Source organism: Athene noctua, chromosome 4 (genome assembly GCF_965140245.1).
Source record: "Athene noctua chromosome 4, bAthNoc1.hap1.1, whole genome shotgun sequence".
In the NCBI taxonomy this organism is placed as follows: Eukaryota; Metazoa; Chordata; class Aves; order Strigiformes; family Strigidae; genus Athene; species Athene noctua.
Genome location: NC_134040.1, coordinates 14,106,675 through 14,130,155, shown reverse-complemented (window position 1 = coordinate 14,130,155; position 23,481 = coordinate 14,106,675). Strand labels below are relative to the sequence as shown.

Genomic DNA, 23,481 nt, shown 5'->3' with positions numbered 1-23,481 from the left:
CTAGGACATGCTTAGGACCATCAGTGAGTGCATGAATTGCCTCACATAGGCTTTTTTTGCACAGGAGTGATTTTCACCTGTTAACTACATTTTCCCTCTTTTAAAAAAGACCACAGTTCAAATATTAGAGAAATGGAGTTGTTCAGCATCGGTTAGTGCACACTGCGCAGTAACCTCTCACATTGGAATTTACATTTGCATATTCATATTCCCATAGTAAGAGTGTATGTTACATATAGAAACAATAGTGAACAGAGATTTATATCTCTCCTATGTGCATGGAAGAGAGCATGGTGCCTAAGTGTCTATCACATGTGAGCATTTCTTAAGCCAAGTAAAAACAAGCATGAAATCTTGGTCCCAGGGAAGCCAGTTGACATTTGTCAGTCACTTTAGTGGTACAGGCATTTAATCCAGTACATTTAAACTTTTTTTTTTTTTTTTCTTTAGCTGCAACTTTCCTAGTAGGTATGGATCCCAATGGCAGAACTTAAATTAGCTATGTTTTTAATTCACATCTTATATAAGAAACAGTATACTCTCTTTCCTAACATTTGTGCAGGGACAAAAATTCTAGTCCATAATCCCATGGCTACTGATTTCTAATGCAAATATGTTTGGAGCCAAAGGCACAATGTATTTTAAAGGAATTCTGCTAAAGCAGGAAAGAGGTTCAAACAACTTTCTGTAATCCTAAGGTCTGTTCCCCCTCTGCCTCCTTAAGGCACTAAAGGATTTCCAAAGGATTAGTGGCAAAACCCAGCATGCACATGTCCCTCCCTCCCTCCACCCCACAACCACAGTAAATTCAAATACTAAAATCCTTCATCTTCAAGTGAGAAATACAGGTAGATTTATGAAACACAGATCAGACTTTCCTCTTTTTAAAAGGCCACAAGGACAAGCACCAGCTATGCCTTAGCAGGAGGTTTATCCTGGGAACTCTGCTGTGTATGTGAAATATATCCTGGCAATTGTATTATTCTGAATGTAACATGATTATCATGCCGGAGTCAATCATTGTACTTCCAGCATCTGTCATCCATAGTAGTGTGAAGATCAGAATCGGGGATTTAAAGGTTGCATAAGGAGCTGTGGAAATACTGTAAGCTGTATTTTCAATATTCTGCAATGCTCTATACTATAGAGTGTATATAAATAAGTAAACTGTCAAAGAAATATTTTCCACGTAACACTGCCCATTTTGTCTATTTCGAGTGTCAGAAGAAGATTGTATTTACTTACGCAGAACTTAGCAGCATCTTAATTTTCACTGTAAGGAATTTGGTCAAAGCAATATTGTGCATATAAAGCAATCAGAACAAAGTGCCCAATTTTGCATTCTGAGAAAGTTTAGCACAAAACAACAATACACGTAAAGCATCCCCTGGCACATTTACCATAGATAGCACATTAAACATGTTAACTTCTGCTTAGTGAAAGAAAGCCAGACTCTGTAACAACTAGACAACACTTCTCTTCACCATAAGGCAACTAGAAAATAATAACTAGGCTCTCTGTCTCAGCTAGTAATCTCACATTTAAAACACTACTGCTTTCTTGCAATGATATGAGGTAAAATTAGGATTTGAATTCCCAATCCTCAGTGACATGAAACGCACCCACTGGTCTATCAATTTAATTAATAAACAGACTTTTCCAGTATTGGTGAGACAATTTTCAATTATGACATGGTAGAATTTAAAGGAGACCAATATGGTACAAACCACGGAGAATGAAGCATGTTCAACATTCCTTAGGCTAATCATTTTTAAATGAAACCATGAGGCAGAAAAGCCCAAGATGTTACAAAATGGACAGGTTCATTATAATTATGGAGGGAGATTATGCATAAATACTAGGAAAGAGGCATGATTTTTTAGTTCAACACTTAATTCAAAAGTAAGAAATGGGATTTAATTGTCTGCATATTGTGGAAATTATGTGTGTTTCCAGGTGAATAGTATGCAAGTGGTTAGAAAACTACACATATGTCATCACTTTATTTTAAGAACTTGTAGTTAAGCTTCAAGTGTTACCATGCCAACATGTCATCTTGTTACTAATCATAATCTAGAAATGCACATTGCATTAATCTGATTTGGGATTCCACAGTTTATTATCCTTCTGCCTCCTTTCAAATGATATCTGGAATTACTGGGCGACTAAGCATTGTAAAGACAGCACACTCTAAGCAGTTAGCTCAAAATAAATTAAAAAAAAAAAAAAAAAAAAGAGGAGGAAATACAAGTTATAAAACAGTTATCAAACCTGAAAGTGTGTTACACTGTAAGGGATAGTTTGAGAGAGCAATGTCCATGGCTGATCCTATTCAGATCAACACGAGTATTGCCAGTGACTACAACAGTGCTGCGTGCCTTTAGTTAAAGAAGGAACGGATTTACCTATATGATCCCTTATGCACAAGTCTTGTGCCTGCATTCACATTTCCCTGCCTTCATAAATGGGTACTCAGATGTGAACAGTAGGGATTATGGGTGCATGAATCTGTGTTGTGCAGTATGGTTGCAAAATGCGTTTGCATCATGTGTACTATTACCAACCAGTGTGCACAAACCCACTTATTTCAGGAAAAGCATGTATACACAGAATGCCTTATCTCAGAGTTAAATTTGGTGTGGCCTATTCATGTGGTTAAAATAATCAATCTACCTAGAGTATTAGGACACAGCGCTTTGATGTTCCAAGTGCCTCTCAGTGCAAATGAAGTACCTTACCAATTCCTACTTATGCTTGTAAAAATGCAGTTCTGTCTCATTTCCTAAACAGCTTGTACCCTGAAGTACCACATCCTCAGAAATACTAAACATCCTAATTCAGATCAAAGGCTCTTTCAGGAATGCTGAAAGCCATACGAGGCTGAAGATATTACATGCCCACACAAGCAGACCCATGAAGACTTAGATCTGTGCTTAACTTGATAATTTCTTTAAAATGCAAATGCTGAGATCCCAAGAAAACAAAACAGAATGAAAACTCAAACCACACATTGGGTTGGCCCGCATGGCCAGACTCCACTACAGGACCTGGCTAAAACGTGGCAGATGGTAGCTCAGGGCAACTTCCCAGCTCTCTGATGATGAAGCAGCTGCGGTCACCATCAGGTCAAAGCACCTTCCATCATTCCTTCAGAGCAGTACAGCTTCTTCTGTGTAGTGATACATTCTTCCCTAGATAAGAGGAAGGAGGGAAAGAAAAAAAAAAGACAAAAGCATAAGTATCTGGATTTTCACAATTTAAGAAATAGTTTGTTTTTCATTCAAAGTCAAAATAAAGCATTTGGGAAGCAGTGTGCCTAGGGGATTCCATACAAACATAACATAATGGCAGCATTAAGAGAACACATTGTAGAAACTGAACTATTCAAAACACATTGAGACATTCTCCCATGATTTACTGATTGTAAGATGAAAAGCACATCCCATACTTTTCCCTTTTGCTACTCCTTCTTGTAAACAAGTTCCTGTCATTCGTCTATCAATATGGGCATAAACACTCCCTGCCATCTTCCCAACACCATTTCATAATCCCCTTGGCAGGGATATACAGAAGTAGTCTCATGGATAAAGTTCATCCCAGGGATGACAGCCATCACAAATCCAACTTCCAAGTAAGTCCTAATTCTATGCCTCTTCTCAGAGCAATATTCATCATTTGAATTTTTCCTCAGATATTGTTTCAAAGTCTGCAAAATATTATATCTGGCTTTGCAATTTCCACTGAGGCTGTCATTATTACTGTTAAATATCACCATTGAGGCACTGCCTGCATACTTAACGCTGGCTAAAACTTGGTGTCTACTGGGGAAACATACATCTTAGTACATCAGGAGTATAGGAAATGATAATAACATACAGAATTTTTTAAAATGGTATACTGTAATTATTATTATAATAAACGACTGGTGATAGTCATTAACTGTCATTACTAAAACATGTCCCATTCACATGCTCCCCAAAAGAGAAAAATTAAAAACTGGGAAAGAAGAGAGCCTTCATGGTTTGTACTTAGCATGAAAAGGTTTTTCCAAGCATGAAGAACAGAACTGAAAAAAAATCCTGCAAAGTGAGGCAGAGTAATAAAGGGGAGGCCATTAGTTTTGGAGAAGTAGCTAGATGGGATATTGTAGGACACAAAACCAACGAGGTATGTAAAAGTCAGTAACTGAGACAGGAGAGTGCAGTTGGACAGGAGCACATCTAGGAGTCCTAGAGATGAGAGGCATCTAGAGCCCTTGCATACTCCCTAGTTCAGATATCCATCTTGGATCAGAAGGTGGCAAATGTACAGACTTGCTTCTTCACAATACCAGAAGCTTTCTGCAGCCGTCTTAAGACATTATACATTACACATTATCTCTGCCTCTGCTGTAGGTGGATCCAAACAAAACTGGTTTTGGAATTTCTTACCCTTTCAAGGTTTGCAAACAAAGTCCACTGCAGTTCATTCTTGTCTCCAGGTAAAGAAAGGTAACACTATTAGAGTTTCCATGGATCATCTTTTTTCATTAATCTCTTTGTAGTTTGAGTGCAAACAAAACAAGACCCAACAGAACACACTTACAGCCTTTGCTATCCATGGATTTTTCAGGACATCAGGCATTTTCCCTTTTGTAATCAATATTACAAAGAGAAATATGACTTAGTTACAGCAGAGATGGTCTTGTATTCTGGGATGGTCTGAAATACATTCTTGTCTCTCTCCCCTTCTACTAATACACAAAGTCTCTTCTCTGTGATCCCATCACTGTGCAAAGGAGCTGGGGAGGATCAGAAGGATGAGTCCCTAGGTCCTCCTAAAACTTAGCCTTATTTTAGAAGACAGAGAGGTTGCAATTTTAGTCTTTCAATTGCTTGCACAGGAGCTACCTATTGTTGCCAGCTATCAATTTACTGACTCGCTCAAAAGGAGAAATGTCCCTAAAGTATCAGGAGTGAAAAATGATGTGGCCAGAATAGTGGAAATCTGATTCAAACTTCATTCATTCAATGATCACCTATTTTTTGGCACTTCAGTAATAACATATTTTGTTATCAACCGATTTAAATTTAAACCAAGTTCTCCAATTTTCCAAAGTCAGGGATAAAGACTATTTACCAAACACACAGCGCTATACTAGGGACCATTTTACAAATGTAAAAGGCATTATTTGCACAATATTTCCTTCCATTTTTATTACTATTTCTTGAAATGTTAGCTGCCAATTATATTTCTTTTCTTGTTTTTGTCAGCCTCTTCACTTTCTCTTTCATATTCCTTTCACCCTTTGTCTGTCCTTGTTCCTTCCTATGTGACACTATTTATTCCTCCTTTTATTCTCCACTCCAAGTCTTTTTGAAACCTTGTGCCCCTATATCCCTGACATATTTACCCTTCACCCTTCTCTTATTCTTTTTCCTCATACCACTTATCTAAATAAGCATTATGGCAACATAAACCACTACTGACTGAACTGTTTTGTAATTACTGTAATTAGGGAGGAAGTTTGTTTTCTGAAATACTCGAGGAAAAACAAAAAAAAGGCCTTCATGATGTCACTTTACCAAAAAAAAATACTGACCAACCATTTCCAGTGCTTCAGCACAAAGGTGCAGTTTCCAACCATCACGGTGATTAAAAACAGCAGAGTCTTTACCAATAGTGAACCTAAGAGTTTCAGCATGGTATTTCTGGTGCTCAGAAATTTGCTAGCCTCCCGTTCTTTGTTAGGGCTAAAGCACATGCTTGAGCAATGATGTGGAGGCTGGGCTCATGTTCCTTCACATCACAAGCAAAAGCAATTTCAGTCACCAACACAAAGAACTGCTAATGCAGAAGGTCATTAAACAAAACTGATTTCTTCATGACATTGAAGCCTCAGAGAGCCTTGCAACATAGAAGTGATGACTGTGCACTGCTCTTTAAGCCCGGACCAAATCATTTCTCACATAACAAAGATCAGTGATCCACTTTCATGCACTCACACGGTGTTCTCCAATCTTTTAGCACTCTGGTCTGTCACAATTTTCTACCAATCTATGAGCCGCCAGCATTTATTTGTTCTAGGTGCTCCCAGTCCTCCTCATCTATTCTTGTTCATCATGTGCTAAGTATCAGGAAACTATAAGAATATAGGAAGGAACCTCAGAAGGTTACTTAGATCAACCTACTCAAAGCAGAGTCAGTGCTGAAGCCAGAGCAGTTTGCCCAGGGCTTACTTAGTCAAATCTGGAAAACCTCCTGGGATGGAGAATGTACAACCTCCCTGGGCACCCTGTCCCACTGCTGGGCTCTCCACATGAGGAAAATGCTTTTCCTATACATGGTCCAAAACTCTCTTGTTACAATGTATGCCCACTGTGTCTCATCCTCTCACCATGCACCACTATGAAGAGCCCAGCCCCATCTTCTCAATTACTTCTTCACAGGTTCAGGAAGGCTGTTGTGAGCCCCCTCAAACTAGCTCTTCTCCAGGATGATCCAGCCTAGATCTCTTGGCCTCTCCTTACAGAGCAAGTGGTCTACTCCCTCAAGTATCTAAAGTAACATTTTTAAGGAAACTCAGAGAGCACCAGTACTGCCAGCCAAGGCCGTTGCTATCCCCTGTCCAGCTCAGCTTGTTCAGAGACAGATGATACAAAGAATACAGTGATCAAAACAGCACTGGCTGGTCTGCACAAGCTCATCCACACCAGCTCACACTGGTGGAACAGAACTAGTGCTGACCTAAAGAGGGCTATCCTATTTAATTACTCCATTCCAATCAGTTCCCTGGAGAACAGAGCTCTATGTCCACTGCCAGGGTCCGTGGCCTCTGTCCCTTGCAAAGCACAGGGTAGAAGCCATCCTCCTCCCCTTAGGAAGATGCAGCAGTAAAAGCCTTGCAGAAAGTTTCAGAGACTTTAAAGGCAAACAACAGCAGGGCTGGAAGGGAAAAAAAAAAACAGCTGCAGGATCACACATAATCCTAAAATCTCTACAGCATCTTCAGAGTCCTTGTTCTCTTTTTTAATTAATCATAGAATCATTTAGGTTGGAAAGGACCTTTAAGATCAACAAGTCCAACTGTAATGAATGCACACAGAAGATTTGAAGTTAAATAGTTCCTTCAATTGAGAACATAAAGACAGAAAAAGGAGGATGATATTTTATTCTGATCATCTGAAAGAAGACATGAAATATAGTAATACCAGTGTAAAAACGTATCAAAACAGTATCTGCTAACTTTCCAAGTAACAGAGGTAGGTTTATGTGGTGGACCATCATGGAGTTCCAACTGGGATCCCTCAGCCATTTGGCAAAAAAACGTTATAAAACCAAGAGCATACTGATCTTTGAACAAACATTTTATCTCTCTGTTTGGAAAAAAGAAAATCAAATAGCATTCAGTGTAGTCTTCTCATTCAAAAATTGCTGCTTACAGACTTCATTTCTAATTGATGGATTCACAGTGGAGCTCAAGAGGTGTGGATCTCATTAAACTCTGAAAGAAGATGTTTTGATCCCAGTTAAAACCAAGGCCAAGAAAGCTTGCCTATATTTCAGAGAAAAGGAAAAGCTACACCAGTTGCATCCCACGGGGAAAAAAAACCAAAACAGCCAGCTAGCCAACTATGGATGCTGAAAAAACACAAATAAATTACATTCTCTCTTCCGTTAGAAAATAAAATCATGTCATTCTACATTTTTGTGATAACAAAATTGTTAAATACTAAATACTGTTACATTTATAGATCTGATTTAACATATATGTTAAATACTAAATACTGTTACATTTATAGATCTGATTCAACATCATTGCTCTGGCTTTAAGCCAGTTTCTTTCTTATGAAACTAATAGTGTAATTCTGGTAAAATAAATTCATGCAGTGATGAATGAAGTTTATCTTAATCATACTCCATGCAAAACACATTAGGTTCATTAACAGTTGAATATGATCAATATACAACATACAAGCGGTCCTATTTAATGTTATGGAACTGTTCAGAAAAATGTCACACACACACTCATTTTCACACTGTTTGGAGAAGAACAATTTGAGTCTTAGGGTTGGGTAATCACAGGGAACAGGAGTTGCAAATGTGAATCTTACAAAAGTGCATGAGCATTTGACTTCACTGCTGTGCTGAGTGCCATTCTGGAAGTTAATTTCTTCTGTTAATGGCCTATAAATATATATAGAAATAATATATATGCTTTCAGAAAATGTCTTCTAGAATAATATCTTTGCAATCTTTTCCAGCTTGAGATGCAAATGCTTACAGAAGAATCCCAGTGTCTAACCTCCTGCTCGTCAAATATTCCACAACTTTGTAGGCAGGCAGCAGTAACATACACACTTATGAGATCAATTGCTAACCCATAATCTTGAAAACGCAGCCAAAGCAAGCCAGCTTGCCAAGAAGCTTGATATGAAGCAGTCCAACTCTTTAAAATGACAAACGACGAAACCTCGAAGTCTGATCACAGATTGTTGAGAACACACAAAAAAAGGAAAAACCAGCTGGAATCTTTTTTTTTTTTATGATAGAGTTCACCCAGTGTTAGTCCTAATTAAAGAGTGGCCCTATGCCAATTTAAAATAAGAAACAATTAAAAGACCCTTCTATTCAAAGCATCTTCCACAGGACCCTGTTTACTTTAGTGATTCGATTTTCCTATACAAGCACCACCTCATTTATATACCTCAGACCTTTCACTAGCCTTGAACATCTAACAGCACTTATTAAATATAGGCTGGGTTTTGTGCTAAGGTAAACTAAGGCCATTAGTGTTATTTACCTCTCTTCTATTAAGACAGTTATAATGGATTTAAAGGCTAATACAAAGGAGTTAACCTCACACAACAGAGACAATAACAGCACGACATGTCCAAATATGGCAGCAGAGCAGCACCTTCTATACAGTGGACACACTGCTTTTGAGAAGCATCTCAGAACAATAATGTAACTCAGTACAATGAAAAAACAAATTCCATAAGGATTATGTTGTCAAGTCAAAAATGGAGACAATCCCTATTACGTGCATATTTCGCTGAAGTTTGTTAAAGTGAACATTATCAAAAACTACCAACAGTAACAGACAGTAGCAACAACCACATCAAATACTTCACATCTAATGTACTTCACTGTATGCTTTAGCACCATACTTCCAGTTACAACTGGGACATAGTGTTTCTTCCAGTGCTGAATATGCAACAGCCAGGTTGACCCTCAGCAGTCCCACAGCCTCCCCAAACAATATGGAATAGAAGCACATTCAACTTGGTTATTTCCAAATCTTTTGGGCTGTGGGGCCACTCCTTTCCCTTAGAGTTTCTCAGACAGGCATCCTTAACATCAAAATCTTAATTAAAAGGTTCTGATGATAAGGTGTAGTATCAGTTTCACAGACCACTTGTAGAACACCAATGGAACAGATATATTTACAACAAGTAACAGCCATGGATCTTGTAAAAAAATGCTTCATTTGCTGCGTTGGATTCAACCTCCTTGCAGCAAGGCATTTCAAACTGGATCAACAGACTACAAGGGGGAAGTCTGTACCTCAGAGCAGCACCCTGGTCTGTGGGGGATGCTGGGGAAGCCAAGGAGGTAAGTGCAACCATAAAAATCCGAAAGACTCACTGGGATTGAAGATCACACAATGTGAGCAGGACAACATAAGGTCCTTGGAAGTAGAGGCTATTTGAACCATTCAGCCTCTGGAGCATGCTATCTTTTTACCAGATGATCTTCCCAGGCAGTCCTATTCACAGTTGCATGGGTTAAGGCTCTCCAGGAGATCAAGGGTTGCATTCATCTAAGCCACAGCAACCTTTGGGCCAGAGGGTCTTTGTCCTGGGGACAGTAGTGATGCCTGCAAATGCAGAGCTGCCCGTTGTCCTTCAGGAATTGTAATTATCTGAAAAGCACTACAAATATCCTATAGAAAACCATTCATTTAAATTATTTGACTCAGGGGGAGTCGCAGGGATTTTTTTTTTTTAAAGTCAAGGTCATTAAGAATGGTTCACTCAATACTAGACAAGGTTTTATGACTCACAGGAGACTGGGAAAATCAGCAGCAACACTCCATATTTAGAATATAATGTTTAGTCACCAAAGATGCTTTCAGAATTATTGCCTCCTCCTTAGACACATTTTTTTTAATTGCTGCAACAGACCTGCAGCAGTAACAAAGAAATATCCTCCCCTAAAATGCATAGTCAGACAAGTAACGGTCAGCAGGTTTGCCTTGCTGCTCTCATGCTAAGAAAAATGGGCAAGTGAATTCACATTTCAGCAAAGCATTTTTGTATCCTACTACCCCTCCAACCATGCAGGGAAAAATTATGTATGCACATCCAGAAGAGATTAAGTAGCATCTGAGGAAGAGGATTTCTAGATGCTCTGCACCCCATAGCAAAAGCTTAGGAAGACAGTAGCACATAAATATTTGAGCCTTTCTGGTTTGCTTTTCCTTGACTAATATGTACAAAAACCTGTTAGAAGCCAGAATAACTGCTAGAGTAGGTTGGATTTTTTTTTTTTAAAGTAGTAATCAAAGCAATATCATTACAAATCTGTGAGCAAATCGTAGGCTTTCTGTAGTTACTTCCTTTTCCCTGTTCGTAGATCTACCTACAGTAGATTTGTGTGTCAGCCTGCACAGCCCTGTCTGCCAGAGACAGTGGATGCACAGCCGTGGTTGCAGGATCACTAGGGTGATAGTACCTTTGATCCCCCCATGGCAGAGCCAGACAGCCCACTTGTCACCCAGAAGGCCTCCAGACCAACAGTGAATTTTGCTCAGAGACAGCAACGTAAAGACTGCAGAGTTTACTAACAACAACACATTATTATGCAACATATTTTAATGCAACACCAACAGTAAAAGTCTAAATGGTTTTATCACGAATCTAACTACTTGTAAAAGAAAAACATTTGCTATTCCCATCAATATTTACAGAGGCAAAGCAAGTGTCCCCAGTCCAGCTTTACCCCTGTGGTGGAGGATTCAGCATATAGCATGTAACCTACATAGCAGGAAGTCAAACTTCGTTATAATCCTGTCCCCCTGAGCACTGAAAAATTCGGAAATCAGGCAAGATGAACACAGTGGCCCAGATTCTCTCTGTCATTTGGACAATTTTGCATTGCATCATTAGTCCTGATTTACCCTGCAGGGGCTACAGTCATGACAGTGAGCCACAAGGCCTTTTGTGTTATCATCCTCCTGCTCTATGGCTAGAGAAAGTGAGAGCATGCTCACTCACCTTCCAGGGACACCCAGCTGCTGAAATGTTACTCTGTAATCTGTGGATTATAAGTATGAATTACAGTATCCTTTAGGCTGCTATAACTTATATTTGAAATATCTGTATTGAATTTTAAGTACGTGCTTGGGACACACGTGTGCCCAGACAATTCTTGTCTCCACACTGTTTGGGCCAATACGTCTACTCATCCACAGACCTCAAGGTCAATCATAAAGCAAACATGGGAAAACATGCAGGGTGCCAACATGTATTTCATCTACCTTTCCAGTACCATCATATTAACCTCTACGCCAGTCAAGAGTCTTCCTAGAATAACCATGTCCTCTGATACCATCAGGACAACTGGGATTTGTAGGCCATCTGAGTACAGGCAGTCTAGTGCTATGTGAAGAGCTGCAGCTGACCCACATCCCAACTACGAGATACTAGGATGGTGTAAATATCTCTTCATCCACTCTTCTGCCTCATTGAGCTTTACACCCATTATGTCTAAAGCAAGGGGATGCAGGACCTTCAGGATCAGATGCTGACATGTTAGTGTTTCTGTGTGGGGTTACTAAAAGTGGGAACAAACATTCTGAATGACACATTTGATTTTGATGAGGCTGCAAGAATCACGCCTGATTTCCTGCCAGGTCCCCTTCCCTGTTCTTCAACAGTACTCCTGGCAGGTTGACAGAGAGTGGGAGTTTGGAAGAAGTTATTGCTCCAGGATTGTCTCAGAGATTGCAGAGCTCCTAAGCTGCTGGCTCCTCTACAGATCTCATTAGGCAGGATGCCAAAAAACTCAGAGCAGAGTATCCCTGCTCATAAACTCAAAGGCTGGCAGCTCTCTGTTAGCCCACCAGGCAGAAAGAAAAGAAGCAGGAGTCTGGAAGCTCTGGAAATGTGCAACTCCTTGCCATCCCAGGCAGCCAGAGGATCCAGACAGACTTCCTCGAGCTGTGGACCCCGGAGCTTCTGCTGCCTCCAGTTTCAGGTGTGATTAACTTTGGACTAGATGATCATTGTAGGTCCATTCCAACTGAAAATTATTCTATTCTATTCTATTCTATTCTATTCTATTCTATTCTATTCTATTCTATTCCTTAATAATTGAAAAAATACTCATTTTCATTCTAAATCAGAATAAAAGTAAACAAATCTAACAAAAGCCTTGGCAAAATAACATGATCTTTTTTCATGCTGCACCACTTAAGTAACAGGCTATCAAGGCCGGTGTACAACACACCTTGTGGCCCCATTCCCTAAACATACAGATTGTACCATTACTCAGCAGACTGACCTTTCTTCACATTCATTGCCTCCTCACCCTTCCTCTTTATCCCAGGTATTCATGCCCTCCCAAGTTGGTTTTAAAAACAAAGCCTTTTAAGGAATGACGTGTTTTGTGGGGTTTTCCCTTTTAAACATACCTGTATAGACATACAAATACAGAGAAAGCAAGAAAACTTAAAAAGACACTAATTTCATATCTTCATGTTGGCTAAATTGAACAGGATTTACTTTTCTATTACCACAAAGCTCTATATGCAGGTCAGCAGGCTTATGTAACAGTGATGCATCTGGCTCTCTGTCCCAAATAAGTAAGACAGAATACACTGTGACTGCTACATAACCTTGTGTGCTGTTCAACAAATACTCATATCCATCTTTTTCTCCTATTAAAGGAGACACACTGAAATCTCAGTCTTCAATTTTCCAAAGACCTGTAATTGTTAGATGTACTCAGCCTGGTGCTTACGATCAGATACACTGGATCATTTTCAGGAGGTGCTTTTTTTTAAAAAAAATCACTAGTGCTGATCCATTCAGGTGCAGTTTTGTTTTGTTTCTGGAAAGAAAAGATTTTGAGATAATTCACGTTAGCTGTATTTTAATATACTGTTTTAAGTTCAGTTGATAACTTGTGAGTTCACTCCATCACATTTTTTTACTGCTTCTACTTGCTCTGCCTTTTTTTTTGACCATTTTTCCATTATGTCACACATCCACCAGTCATCCCTGTGAAATGGCCATACCAATGCTCAGGGACTTCATACATGTCTACAGGACACAGCATGGAGGAGACTCTATCCAGACTTGGGTGTTGTGAAAGCCTTCTCTCAAATAAAACTCTGTCAAGGTATTGTGAAGGGAAGGGGACATGAATCAACAGCACATGCCCAGCTCTCACACTGAAATTAAGTATGCATAGATCCATGACATGCACCATACTTGACAGCAACATTTGACCTACTACACGAGGCACCATAATGTGTTTTATTCAGGTATCAAATGCATGTAGACATCTATGCAAATCCCAGTTCTAATTCAAGAAGGTAACTCTAACTTGTAACTCCAGCCTCCAGCTAGCGTGGAAATGAAATCAATGATTTTCTATAAATATTGTTAAATGCAAGGTGATGCACTAGGAACAAGGCGCGCAGCCCATGGTTGCAGAAATACCATGTCCGGAACAACATCAAAGAAAGATCAGAAGCTCTCCTAGCCATCAAGTCAGCATGACCAACAAGAACAAACCAGAAAGACCAAGCAGGACTTGGCATGTAAACCAGCAGGCTGATTGACAGACCAGCCTTTGACATCTCTCAGAGCTACCTACGTTGAGTAGCATATGTAAAGGAGGATTTCCCTGAGTTTGAGACTTTTCAGAATAAACGATCCATTCTGTAGTTATGGCTTCACATTTCTTGCATATGATTCCATTTTTACCATAAATCAAAATATTGACGCTAGGCCAGGACAATAATTTGATACCAAGTTCACCAAAACCAATGGTATTATCTGCGGAAGTATAGCTCTAAAACTTCCAAAATTCACATCTGCAATAATGTCCAAGAGCATGGCCCATTAGGCTCATCCACAGAGCAGGCACATCCTCTGAGAAATTTTATGCTCTGTTAATATATGCAGTGCTATACTAAGCCCAGTTAATCAACACTGTCTATTCTGAAAGGAGGAAAAAAATTCTGTATGTCTATCACACTCCATCAGCTTTCCCCACTCACTTTGAGCAATTAGTTGCAAAGACTTCCTGACTAAATTTACATAAAATACATCCTTCCCACTTATATCTTGTTAATGCATGAGACTATAATTTTATAAGGAGTTGTTGGAGATCACCAGTGGCAGACAGGTATCAGAGATGACACTATGCCTTGAGCACACAGTTGCAGGAATTTATGAGGACAGCAATTTCCTGGATCACCTCATCACCTTCAGTGGTCTTACCTGCCTGTGGACCAAGAATGCTAATTTACTGTCAGAGATCTCCTGGGTCTGTCTGCAGAGAGAAGGTTATGGATGCAGATAACCTCTACATTTTTAGGCTCTGCGTTGAATAGACAGACGAGCAAAGAACAACTATCAATGGACATAAAGCTGCAGCAAGACTCTCTGGAAAACCTCTGGGACAGGGAACTTCAATCACTTCCAAGGGGAGAAGAAGGTGGAATGATCTGTTCTGAATAAGATTTGAGGGGCAGGCTACTTATGGCCAAAATGTTTGGTTGCTAGGGTTCTTTAGCCAGGACTTCAACTGGTGTAACTTCATGAGCTAGCTCAGTTCTAGACTGATGGCTTAAGCAGGTGGTGATGTGCTTGTGGCTTTCAGTTAACAACTTGGTCTTGCAAATCCTCCTGACACAGATCTGTTCAAGAGTGTTGGAATGGGAACAGCGTATTCAGGAGGCTTACAAGATTAAGCCCAAAGTACGAGGACACAACAGTACTGTTGGCAATAAGCTACTGCAAACAGTTGCATAAGCTGAAGAAAAGCAAGAGCAATAGTTCCAAGCGTCTGCTTTTAGCATTATATTTACAGCTTTTCCCTGACTGTGCATATATTAAGCAGATTGCAAACTTGTAGTGAGTGGAGGGAACAATCTGGCTATTTATAAGGCAGTTAACCTTTAGAAATGACCTTTGTTTTAACATTAAACTGGTCTGCTTCATGTTCAGAGGATCAGCGTTTTCATCACTTGGAAAAATGAGAAAATATTCCATAACTACCTGTGAAGATAGCCAGAAAGATTTCAGCCTTGAACTCTGAAAGATCTTGGCTGATACAGACTGTATAAAGATGGAGTCAATGCAATCCCAGGACTGTGACAAAGCACAGACAAGTGACAGAGTGAAAAGACTCCAGAGTACATGCCAGGCTGGGAGAGAAAAACATTTTTTTGAAGTATTCTTTCTGACACGATGACTTTTTACTGTGGAGTATTCCCAATGACTTTCTTCTAATCAAAACAAACATACCACACCTATCTTTGTTCAAAAGTTACCTGCCAGTATCAGCTAACAGCCGCACTCCTCAGCTGTACCATTGATCTAGTATTATGCTGGGACCAAAAAACTAGGAACAATGGTTGGCGTGACACCATTTTTCTGACCTTACTTCAGTGTTTTCTTGTTTCCAGGGCAACTCACAAAGCTCATGCAAGAAAATCCCTGTCACAATTGAAAAAATAGATTTTTATTTTTAGATTTAGTTAACCCATCCATCAAGAAAAGGAAATTAAATCAAATGAAATTGAGAGCTGCAGTAACACTGCCGTAGGATAAACACAATGTTGTCATTGACTATAGCTGTGGAAACAATTAACTGAAAGTACAAGACACTGTTGTTTACAGAGGTCCTGGGCTGATTTACTCAGGCTAATTTTATCTTAGCAAGTGATTTCATAAAAATATTTAAAACATATTGTGAATACTATACCCTCATTGTGCCTTCTTTAATTTGTTTTGTTCATTTAAAATTAACTTTCTGATAAAAGATGTTGGAGCCAGAATCTGCCTTCCATTTGCCTTCAAAGACACAAAAACAGTGAAGCAACCTTTAGTTTTCTCCAGGGAGAACATATGATGGTCCCAAATTGCATACTAACCCCATGAATTATTCAAAATCACAGCAGGTAACAACAAACATTTTGTTAGGCATAATGATACAGCATAAACATGAAAAACCATAGAAGGAGTATAACTAACAAATAGAAAAGAAGAGTTCAATTAAACAGCAATTACATTATTCTTATGCACTTCATTGGTGGATGGTTCATGCCACTAACACCAGTCTCCAGCAGTGCAGAACCACTCTAGCCCCAGAAGACACAAATCTTCAAAGATTCCCTCTTGCTCCATGGAAGAAAAACCTAGAGGTTTATAAGCAGGCCAACTACAACCAGTCTTGGTCTTCACTTCAGCATACAGGAGAGAAGAGACAAGTCTCCATCTGCTTCCTGTTTGCTTGTTCTCATTGGGAATATCTGGAATTTGAGGCAGGCCACACTCCTCTCCCTCCAGCATATTTGCCCAGTATCATCTTGCCCCAACTAACTAGGATTCACTGCATTATACATCATTACCATCATTAATTCCAGCCCTATTTTCTAAATGTGAAAAATGAGGTCTGGAAATTACAAAACATGCCCTCTGTCATTCAGCAAAACACGACTTCATGGGACTAATTAATACCTCTTCTACACTGCTCTCTGACTCAGCATAATGTAAGGTATGTTCTAATGATGTACCTGGAAGAAAAGAAAAAATTCAATTCCAACACAGTAACACAGATTATTGGAATTGAGGCTTAATGTTTTCATGGTCTGAATTGTTCACACAGCAATTGTACAAAGAAAGATTGTTCAGAAAAGAAAGTAAAGGGAAAAATTTACGCATTTCCAGAAAATTAGTGAAGGTCAGTCATTCAGCAAAATACAGATTCCATGCTTCCTCTATCACATAAAATATATCACAAAATAATATAATTTAGGAAGTCATGGCGCATGTCTCTTTAAAAAAGAGTTGCACTGTTTATGAGAAGAAAATTCAACTCAAAGAAGAAAAATAAAAATATAAATACCTGCTGCAGTGTTCTTTAATGATAACAGATGACCTTCTCTTTTGAATGAAGGCCTCATGTTGGAGGTAATGCATCTAATGTATTACCAGCTATACCTCATTCATTTCCAATTTACATTTTGTATCTCCCCAGGTAATCATTATTTAGCAATACAGAAAAGACAATTCAAATCTTCCTTATACCCAGAAGTAATTTTATTCTAAGTGATATGAATTAAGGGATGTTGGCAAGCTCACGGGGAAAAATAGATCTTCACTGAAAGCATGAACTAATTTTTAAATAAAACGGTTCATTCACCCTTATTTCTTTCCACCCTTCCTCACTCCATTATAAATAGATTTTCATGTGATATCTTTGGAAGATTCATCAACAGCGCTGGGATGGACCAGTTCAACTGGCGTGTTCCTCTGACGGAGAGCAGCTCCACAGTCTGCATCCTCTTTCATGGCTCACATCTGTGTGGCAGGCAGCTCTGAAGAAGAGAATGACTGTGCTCTCTTGCCGTTCAAACCTCAAGCCAGCATCAAACTTACAGTACCAGAGACAAAGGTCAGTTCTCTATGCACTTTTTAGCCAAAAGAGCTGGAAGGAGATTGTCATGGCTAGTAACACATTCTGTATCCCATACCTTTGCTTGAACATAAAAAGCTGTTGAGGATTATGTGGCTGATTATCCTGCAAATTTCACAGCCTTGAGCTTGAGAAAGGGCACCAAGCTCATAAAGAATGGCACAAGACAACTTCCAGGTACACCCACTTTGTTATCATTTCTTACGGAGGCATTTTCCCTTGCTTCAAAATATGGAAACCACTGCCTTTTGTGGAAGCAAAAGAAAATACACACATTCCTTCAAACTTCCTCCACCACTGCAAAAGAGATATAAGCACAGAGTTGGGCACTCAGCCATCTGATTTTGGTGTTCAACTGCCCTGAGTATATGGGTGATGCCTATCCTCGTATCACTGTACTCTAAACCTTGAAATGCGCTCAGCAGTGCTTTGCCTGTGCTTTCATAAGACTAATACACACAGGACATTCCCATATATTCAATGTATCAAGCCCACCTCTGACAGGAAGAAGAATAATGTGGATACTTTGCTGATCCAGCAAATCCTTGGTTACAGAGGAACAAACAGTAAGAAGAAGAGCTTTTCAGAGTCAGAACCCATTTTATCAGCAGAGACTACACACCAGTGGGACCTATTGGGAGAATGTTTATTTCAATGAGTCTAGTATTAGTTGGTCTGCTCAAGTAATGACCATCTTGAGATGCCTAGGTGGGTGTTTAGTTGCAAGGGTTAACTGCTCTACCTCTCTCCCATCTTTCTGACAGCACATAGATTTGGAATTGAAACAAATAACAATGTGAGCAAATTACAAATATCGAACAGTTCCCTGTGTCCCATCAATGAGGGGGAAGCACCTTCTTTTTCAAGTTCTCTAATTACATCACAAAATTAGAATATTCCAATTTACTTAATTATTTCTGTCAAGGATTCAAAAGCAGCAACTGCTGTCTCATTAGCTGCTCTGCAGCTGTGTGAAATAACACAACAACCAGCTAATGCAAAAGCCATCTATAGCCCATGACTTGGAGGAGAGAGTGGGGAGAAGTTTGTGTCTGGCAGTTGTATGCTACATCTTCTACACCTTCCCTTTTCCCTAGAACAGAGTGCATTTCACAGCCAAACCTTTTCGTTGGTTCTTGAGCACAAACAAAACCACCTTTGTACTGGGAATGAGGAAAGGAAAGCAATACAAATGGAAATGCTGATGCAGAATCTTTCTTTCCATTTTTCCCCCTGCAGAAATCTGCCAGAACAGCAGCAGGCTCTTGCAGGGAGCAGGCTGACAGTCTCAACAAAGCAAGTCACAAAACTGATTTGGCTTTTCAGGGCCAGACAAAAAGGAAAAGAGCTGGGACCTTTCTAAAGCAATGAGAGATTTTCTTTGTAGGACTGAAGGCTGAAGGAAGGCTCAAGAGAGACTACAACTTTAACTCTTTCTTTTATTTCACTGGTTTAGGATTTAGTGCTCTTTCACAGGCTTAGCCAGCAACTTCAATTGGTAGCTCAGTTGAGCTGTGACTACAGGAGTATTTTTAGGCTTTGTTTCCAATGGAAACGCATCGTTCACCACTACTGTGCCTCTCTGTATCTGCATTCCCGCATTGCTTTTGAACCCAGTGGCCATATTTAACTAAAACCAACTTAAGGAAAAAGCCTTAAACTTTCTACAAGTTTCCAGGAACTCAGAGTCCTGGAAAAAGAAAGCAACTCCTACAATAAGCTTCCTCACTATAGAAAAAACTACACAGGTTAGGATTTTTCCCCCTATAGAGTTCATGTGGGTCCTCTGTGTATTAGAATGCTGCAAAGCTTCAACTGGGCCTCAAGCCCCTGGAGTAACTGTCAGAAATATTCAACTGACGGACAAATCCAGTTCAGAAATTTGCTGCTTCTTCCCACTTACAACTTCTCGTTACTTTATCATCAGGACAGGTCCCCATGACAGACCCGCACCAGCATTTAATGACGCCTGTTACCTAACCACTGTGCAATCTAGATTTCTCTCCTGCAAGATGAAGTGTCTACTTCCCACTAGCATTGGGCTGTGTGCTCCAACAACTGTATTCAACAACGTGGACTTACCTCAGCTTCACAGAAACCACCTTTTCTTGTTTTTCAAAATATCCAAATACATGCATCCCTGAGAGCAGGTTCACACATGGGTTCCATACCGGACTGTCTTTTGACAGTGTGACTGCAGACTGCAACAAATGAACATCATGTATGGCATAATTCATGGGCTTTCTATTTCCCAGAATACCACCTCTGTAATTACTAACCTGATCCACACGAAATAAGGTTCGAGTGCCAGCCTTTCTCATACTCCACAAATCAAGGGCCTAATCCACATGGGACTAAGTGCTCATTCAATGGATCTAGGCATTATATTAATCAGGGTGTTGGTTGCAAGCACCCCTCCATTATTTTATTTATCTAGATATCCAGATCCTTCACTGTCTTTACATCGGTAATGCAAAGTTACTATAGCAACCTCTGTGACCTGCATAATCAAGATAGCGGAGAAGAGCTGATAGCTGAACTAAGGTGTTTATAGCCTTGAATAGGAAGCTTTAAAGACTGAAGTTTAATGGTCTATAAAATTCATATATACTCTACTCATGATGTTACATTTATTCCATTTCATATCCTTTTCCAAATACATTTATCTTTAAATGCTGGAGTACATGATACAATATATTAAGACAACACTATTTGAACTTGCTGTTTACTCTCTGTTTTCAGTTTAACACAAAATTAAACTACTTTATAAAAACCAAAGACTAACATACATTTTACAGTATGGTTGACCAATTATTAGCATCTTGTAGAAGCTAGAGTTCTTAACCAGATTTGCAGATTTGTACTTTTCCACAATATCTAAAATAAGCAAATTGAGAACTAGTTAGACAGCTTATGGAATATTAAACACAGAGATCACATTCTCCTTCAATTTGCTTTTTATTTTCCTGTACTCAACAGGTTCTTTTTAAGAAGTCACTTTCACTCAACTAGAGACTTGCTTGCCCACGGTCTACTACAAGCTCATAACAGATGAACATAAATTTAAAAGGTTGCTTGACAGCTCTTTAGCAGACAGAAGACGACATTGCTTCAGAATCCAGGGCCAGATGAAAGTTTCTCACACAACCAGGATGGTGACATAAAGGACATGTACATGGATGGAACTGAAGGAATTTATTTTTCCCTTTCCCTTGTCCTTGCCCTTGCCCTTCCCTGCCATTACAATGCAGGTTCAGCTACTGTAACAATCTCAGGCAGCAAGCATAGTTTTAGTCTGCGTTTCCTTCACTACTACTACACAAACTGCCCGAGTGTGCACACATGATCATGTATCAGAAAGGCATGGGTAGCTCTATCTCACTTTTAACTGCTTCAGGTTCAGGACAGACAAGAAATTCTCATTCTGAGTTATCATGCAAGCAAAAGAGACAAAACAGTGGGCCTTCAAGTGAGACTTAAGTAGCATATAAGTAATATGGTGACCTTCCAGGCAGTCACAATATTCTATCTCCACAAGGCAGCAAGTAAATGTTCATTGTTCTCTCTCAAGCAAGTTCCTTTTCTTTTTTTTTTTTTTTTTTATATATGTCATGCTAATATAATTCTTCTCTGAGACAGCCCCTTCTCCCAAAGGCAGGAGGATTACTTTTCTGTTTTCAGGAAGGAGGGAAACTGAGCTTCAAAATACAGTGCCTCAAAGCCATACACTATAAAAAAACCCACCAGTGTCAGTGATGGGGATGAACTAAATCAACTATAAGAATCTTCTATCAATGAAGTCTTGACACAAAATTCAGAAGCTTTCTTGCCCTTGGAGTCTCATAAAGCAGACAGTGGCTTAAGGGATTCTTGGACTGAACAGCTCTGTCATCACATGGACAGTTAGATTTTTGGGGGTTTTTGTTGGTTGGTTACTTTTTTAGCTTTGACTGCTCACTGTGGGTGATTTAGCTAACAAAGGGCTTTTGTGTCTTCTGCATTTGGACTTTTCTCTTGCTTCTATTGCAATCTGTATAGGAAAGATACGCCCTCAGAAGTCCAGTGAAAAATTTGATTTTGTTAGTCCACAGACACTTTCCAGCAAAAAAACTAATTTCAAGGATATCCTGTTAAGACTGGGGAAGGAAGAAACTGATTACATTGGGTCCATCCAGCTGCTTTTGCAGTATTGATAGAGTTTTACTTAATTCTAATCAACTTGCATAATTGACACCAACCCCAAATCCATCACTCCATATGTCTAACTTGTAACATTTAGACTTACTTCCTTTTGGTATTTTTAAGGCTTTAGGCTAAGATTTTTTAAACTCACCTTTCTTAGCCTCCCAGCTATATTTAAATGGCCTGATTTTTAAAAAGTGCTGAGTATGTCACACTGTCACAAAAGTCTGAATGGTGCTTAGCTTTTCTTGGTTGCAGTCTCACATGTCATGAGTTAATTTTCAGAAAACCTTAGCCTGCACTTTTTGCAACACTCATATCAACCACCAAGGAAAATTCTTCCTATGCTCCTAGCATAACAGAAAGATGAGAAGAGGGTTTTTTTGTCCCATCACCGTAGAATTCCCTTGTGCCTTTGAAAATTAACAAAATGAACATTACATCTCTCCAGGTATTATGATCATACATGAGTTCTTATCACCTCTTTGTATCCTCCTGTATTCTGAGTCTTTTATTTTAATTGACTCAAGGAAAGTTTTCATTAGAGAGGACAGCACACTGGCTAGAAATTAAAATATATAAACATCATTTCTGCAACCCTCCTTTGAACCCTAGCCCAAGTCTCTCAGCTTTTGCAGGAAAGAGTCAAATGGTCTCTAAAAACAATGCAAAGACAAGGAAAAATATCCACAGATGTATCAAAGTGTTGCCTAAAACTTTTAAAATTAGTTTTGTGTTAGATTTTCACTTACTTTTGTTGATAAAACTAGCCTAAAATATCTTATCTAAAATATCTGACTAAAAACATGTCTAGTAAAAGCCTCTCGTGGTGCAGAGACTGGGTTTTTGTCCATCGACAACTAGCAATGCTGACACCATCTGCATTTTAAGGGTGACTTTGTAAGTCACTCTTGAGTCTAATGTAGTATCTAAAGCACAAAAAAACTGGTTGTTTCTTCTCCCCAGACTTCTTGGGAAATGTTGGGGAAGTACTTGGCCTCTCTGTGTCTTAATTATCTCCTTGCAAAAGCGAGGATGTAAGAACTACTCCAATGTTTAAACACCTGCTTAACCCCTCAGTCTATCTATACCTTGGTTAAATGTCTTTTGTTATTGAAGTTCATGAAATTTCATTACATGCTTAAACATACACTTAGGCAGTTTTGCTGATATGGCACTACAGTGTACACAGTTTTTCCATCTCTATGGTAATATTAAAAATATTTTAAACTATATAAGAATGCATTTTAAGTTCATGAATCAAGTAATTATTTAGATGGATAAAATTATTTTGCCTTGACTAGCATAAACAAGGAAGACATCCTTGTCTTGTTTAGATCAAGATTTATCTCCTTTTATTTTTTCAGAGTTGTCACCAAGATGAATGCTGCCTGCAGTTGTGTGAAATTAACAGCTTTCCCATTTTGATTTCAAACGTAAAAACAAAAAAATAAAAAATCGAAAAAGCAAACAAGATTGTGTTTCAAATGAGTAAATTTGTGTTGTGTCTGTAATCCAACAAGCTGACTGATGTTATTTTTGTGGCAACCTGTGGCAGCCTGTACCCTCCCCTGGACAGATACTATGCACTTAATGTGAGAG

General features: G+C 39.2%; 1 protein-coding gene across 1 annotated transcript in view; it reads right to left on the bottom strand.

Moving 5' to 3' along the window:
• Positions 1–803: 803 nt before the first annotated feature.
• Positions 804–23,481, bottom strand: part of C4H4orf50 (chromosome 4 C4orf50 homolog) — an 81,624-nt gene continuing 58,946 nt past the window's right edge. Inside the window, exon 15 of the transcript XR_012633530.1 lies at positions 804–3,191. The gene's annotated coding sequence lies outside the window, so the exon portion shown is untranslated. The remainder of the gene's footprint in view (positions 3,192–23,481) is intronic.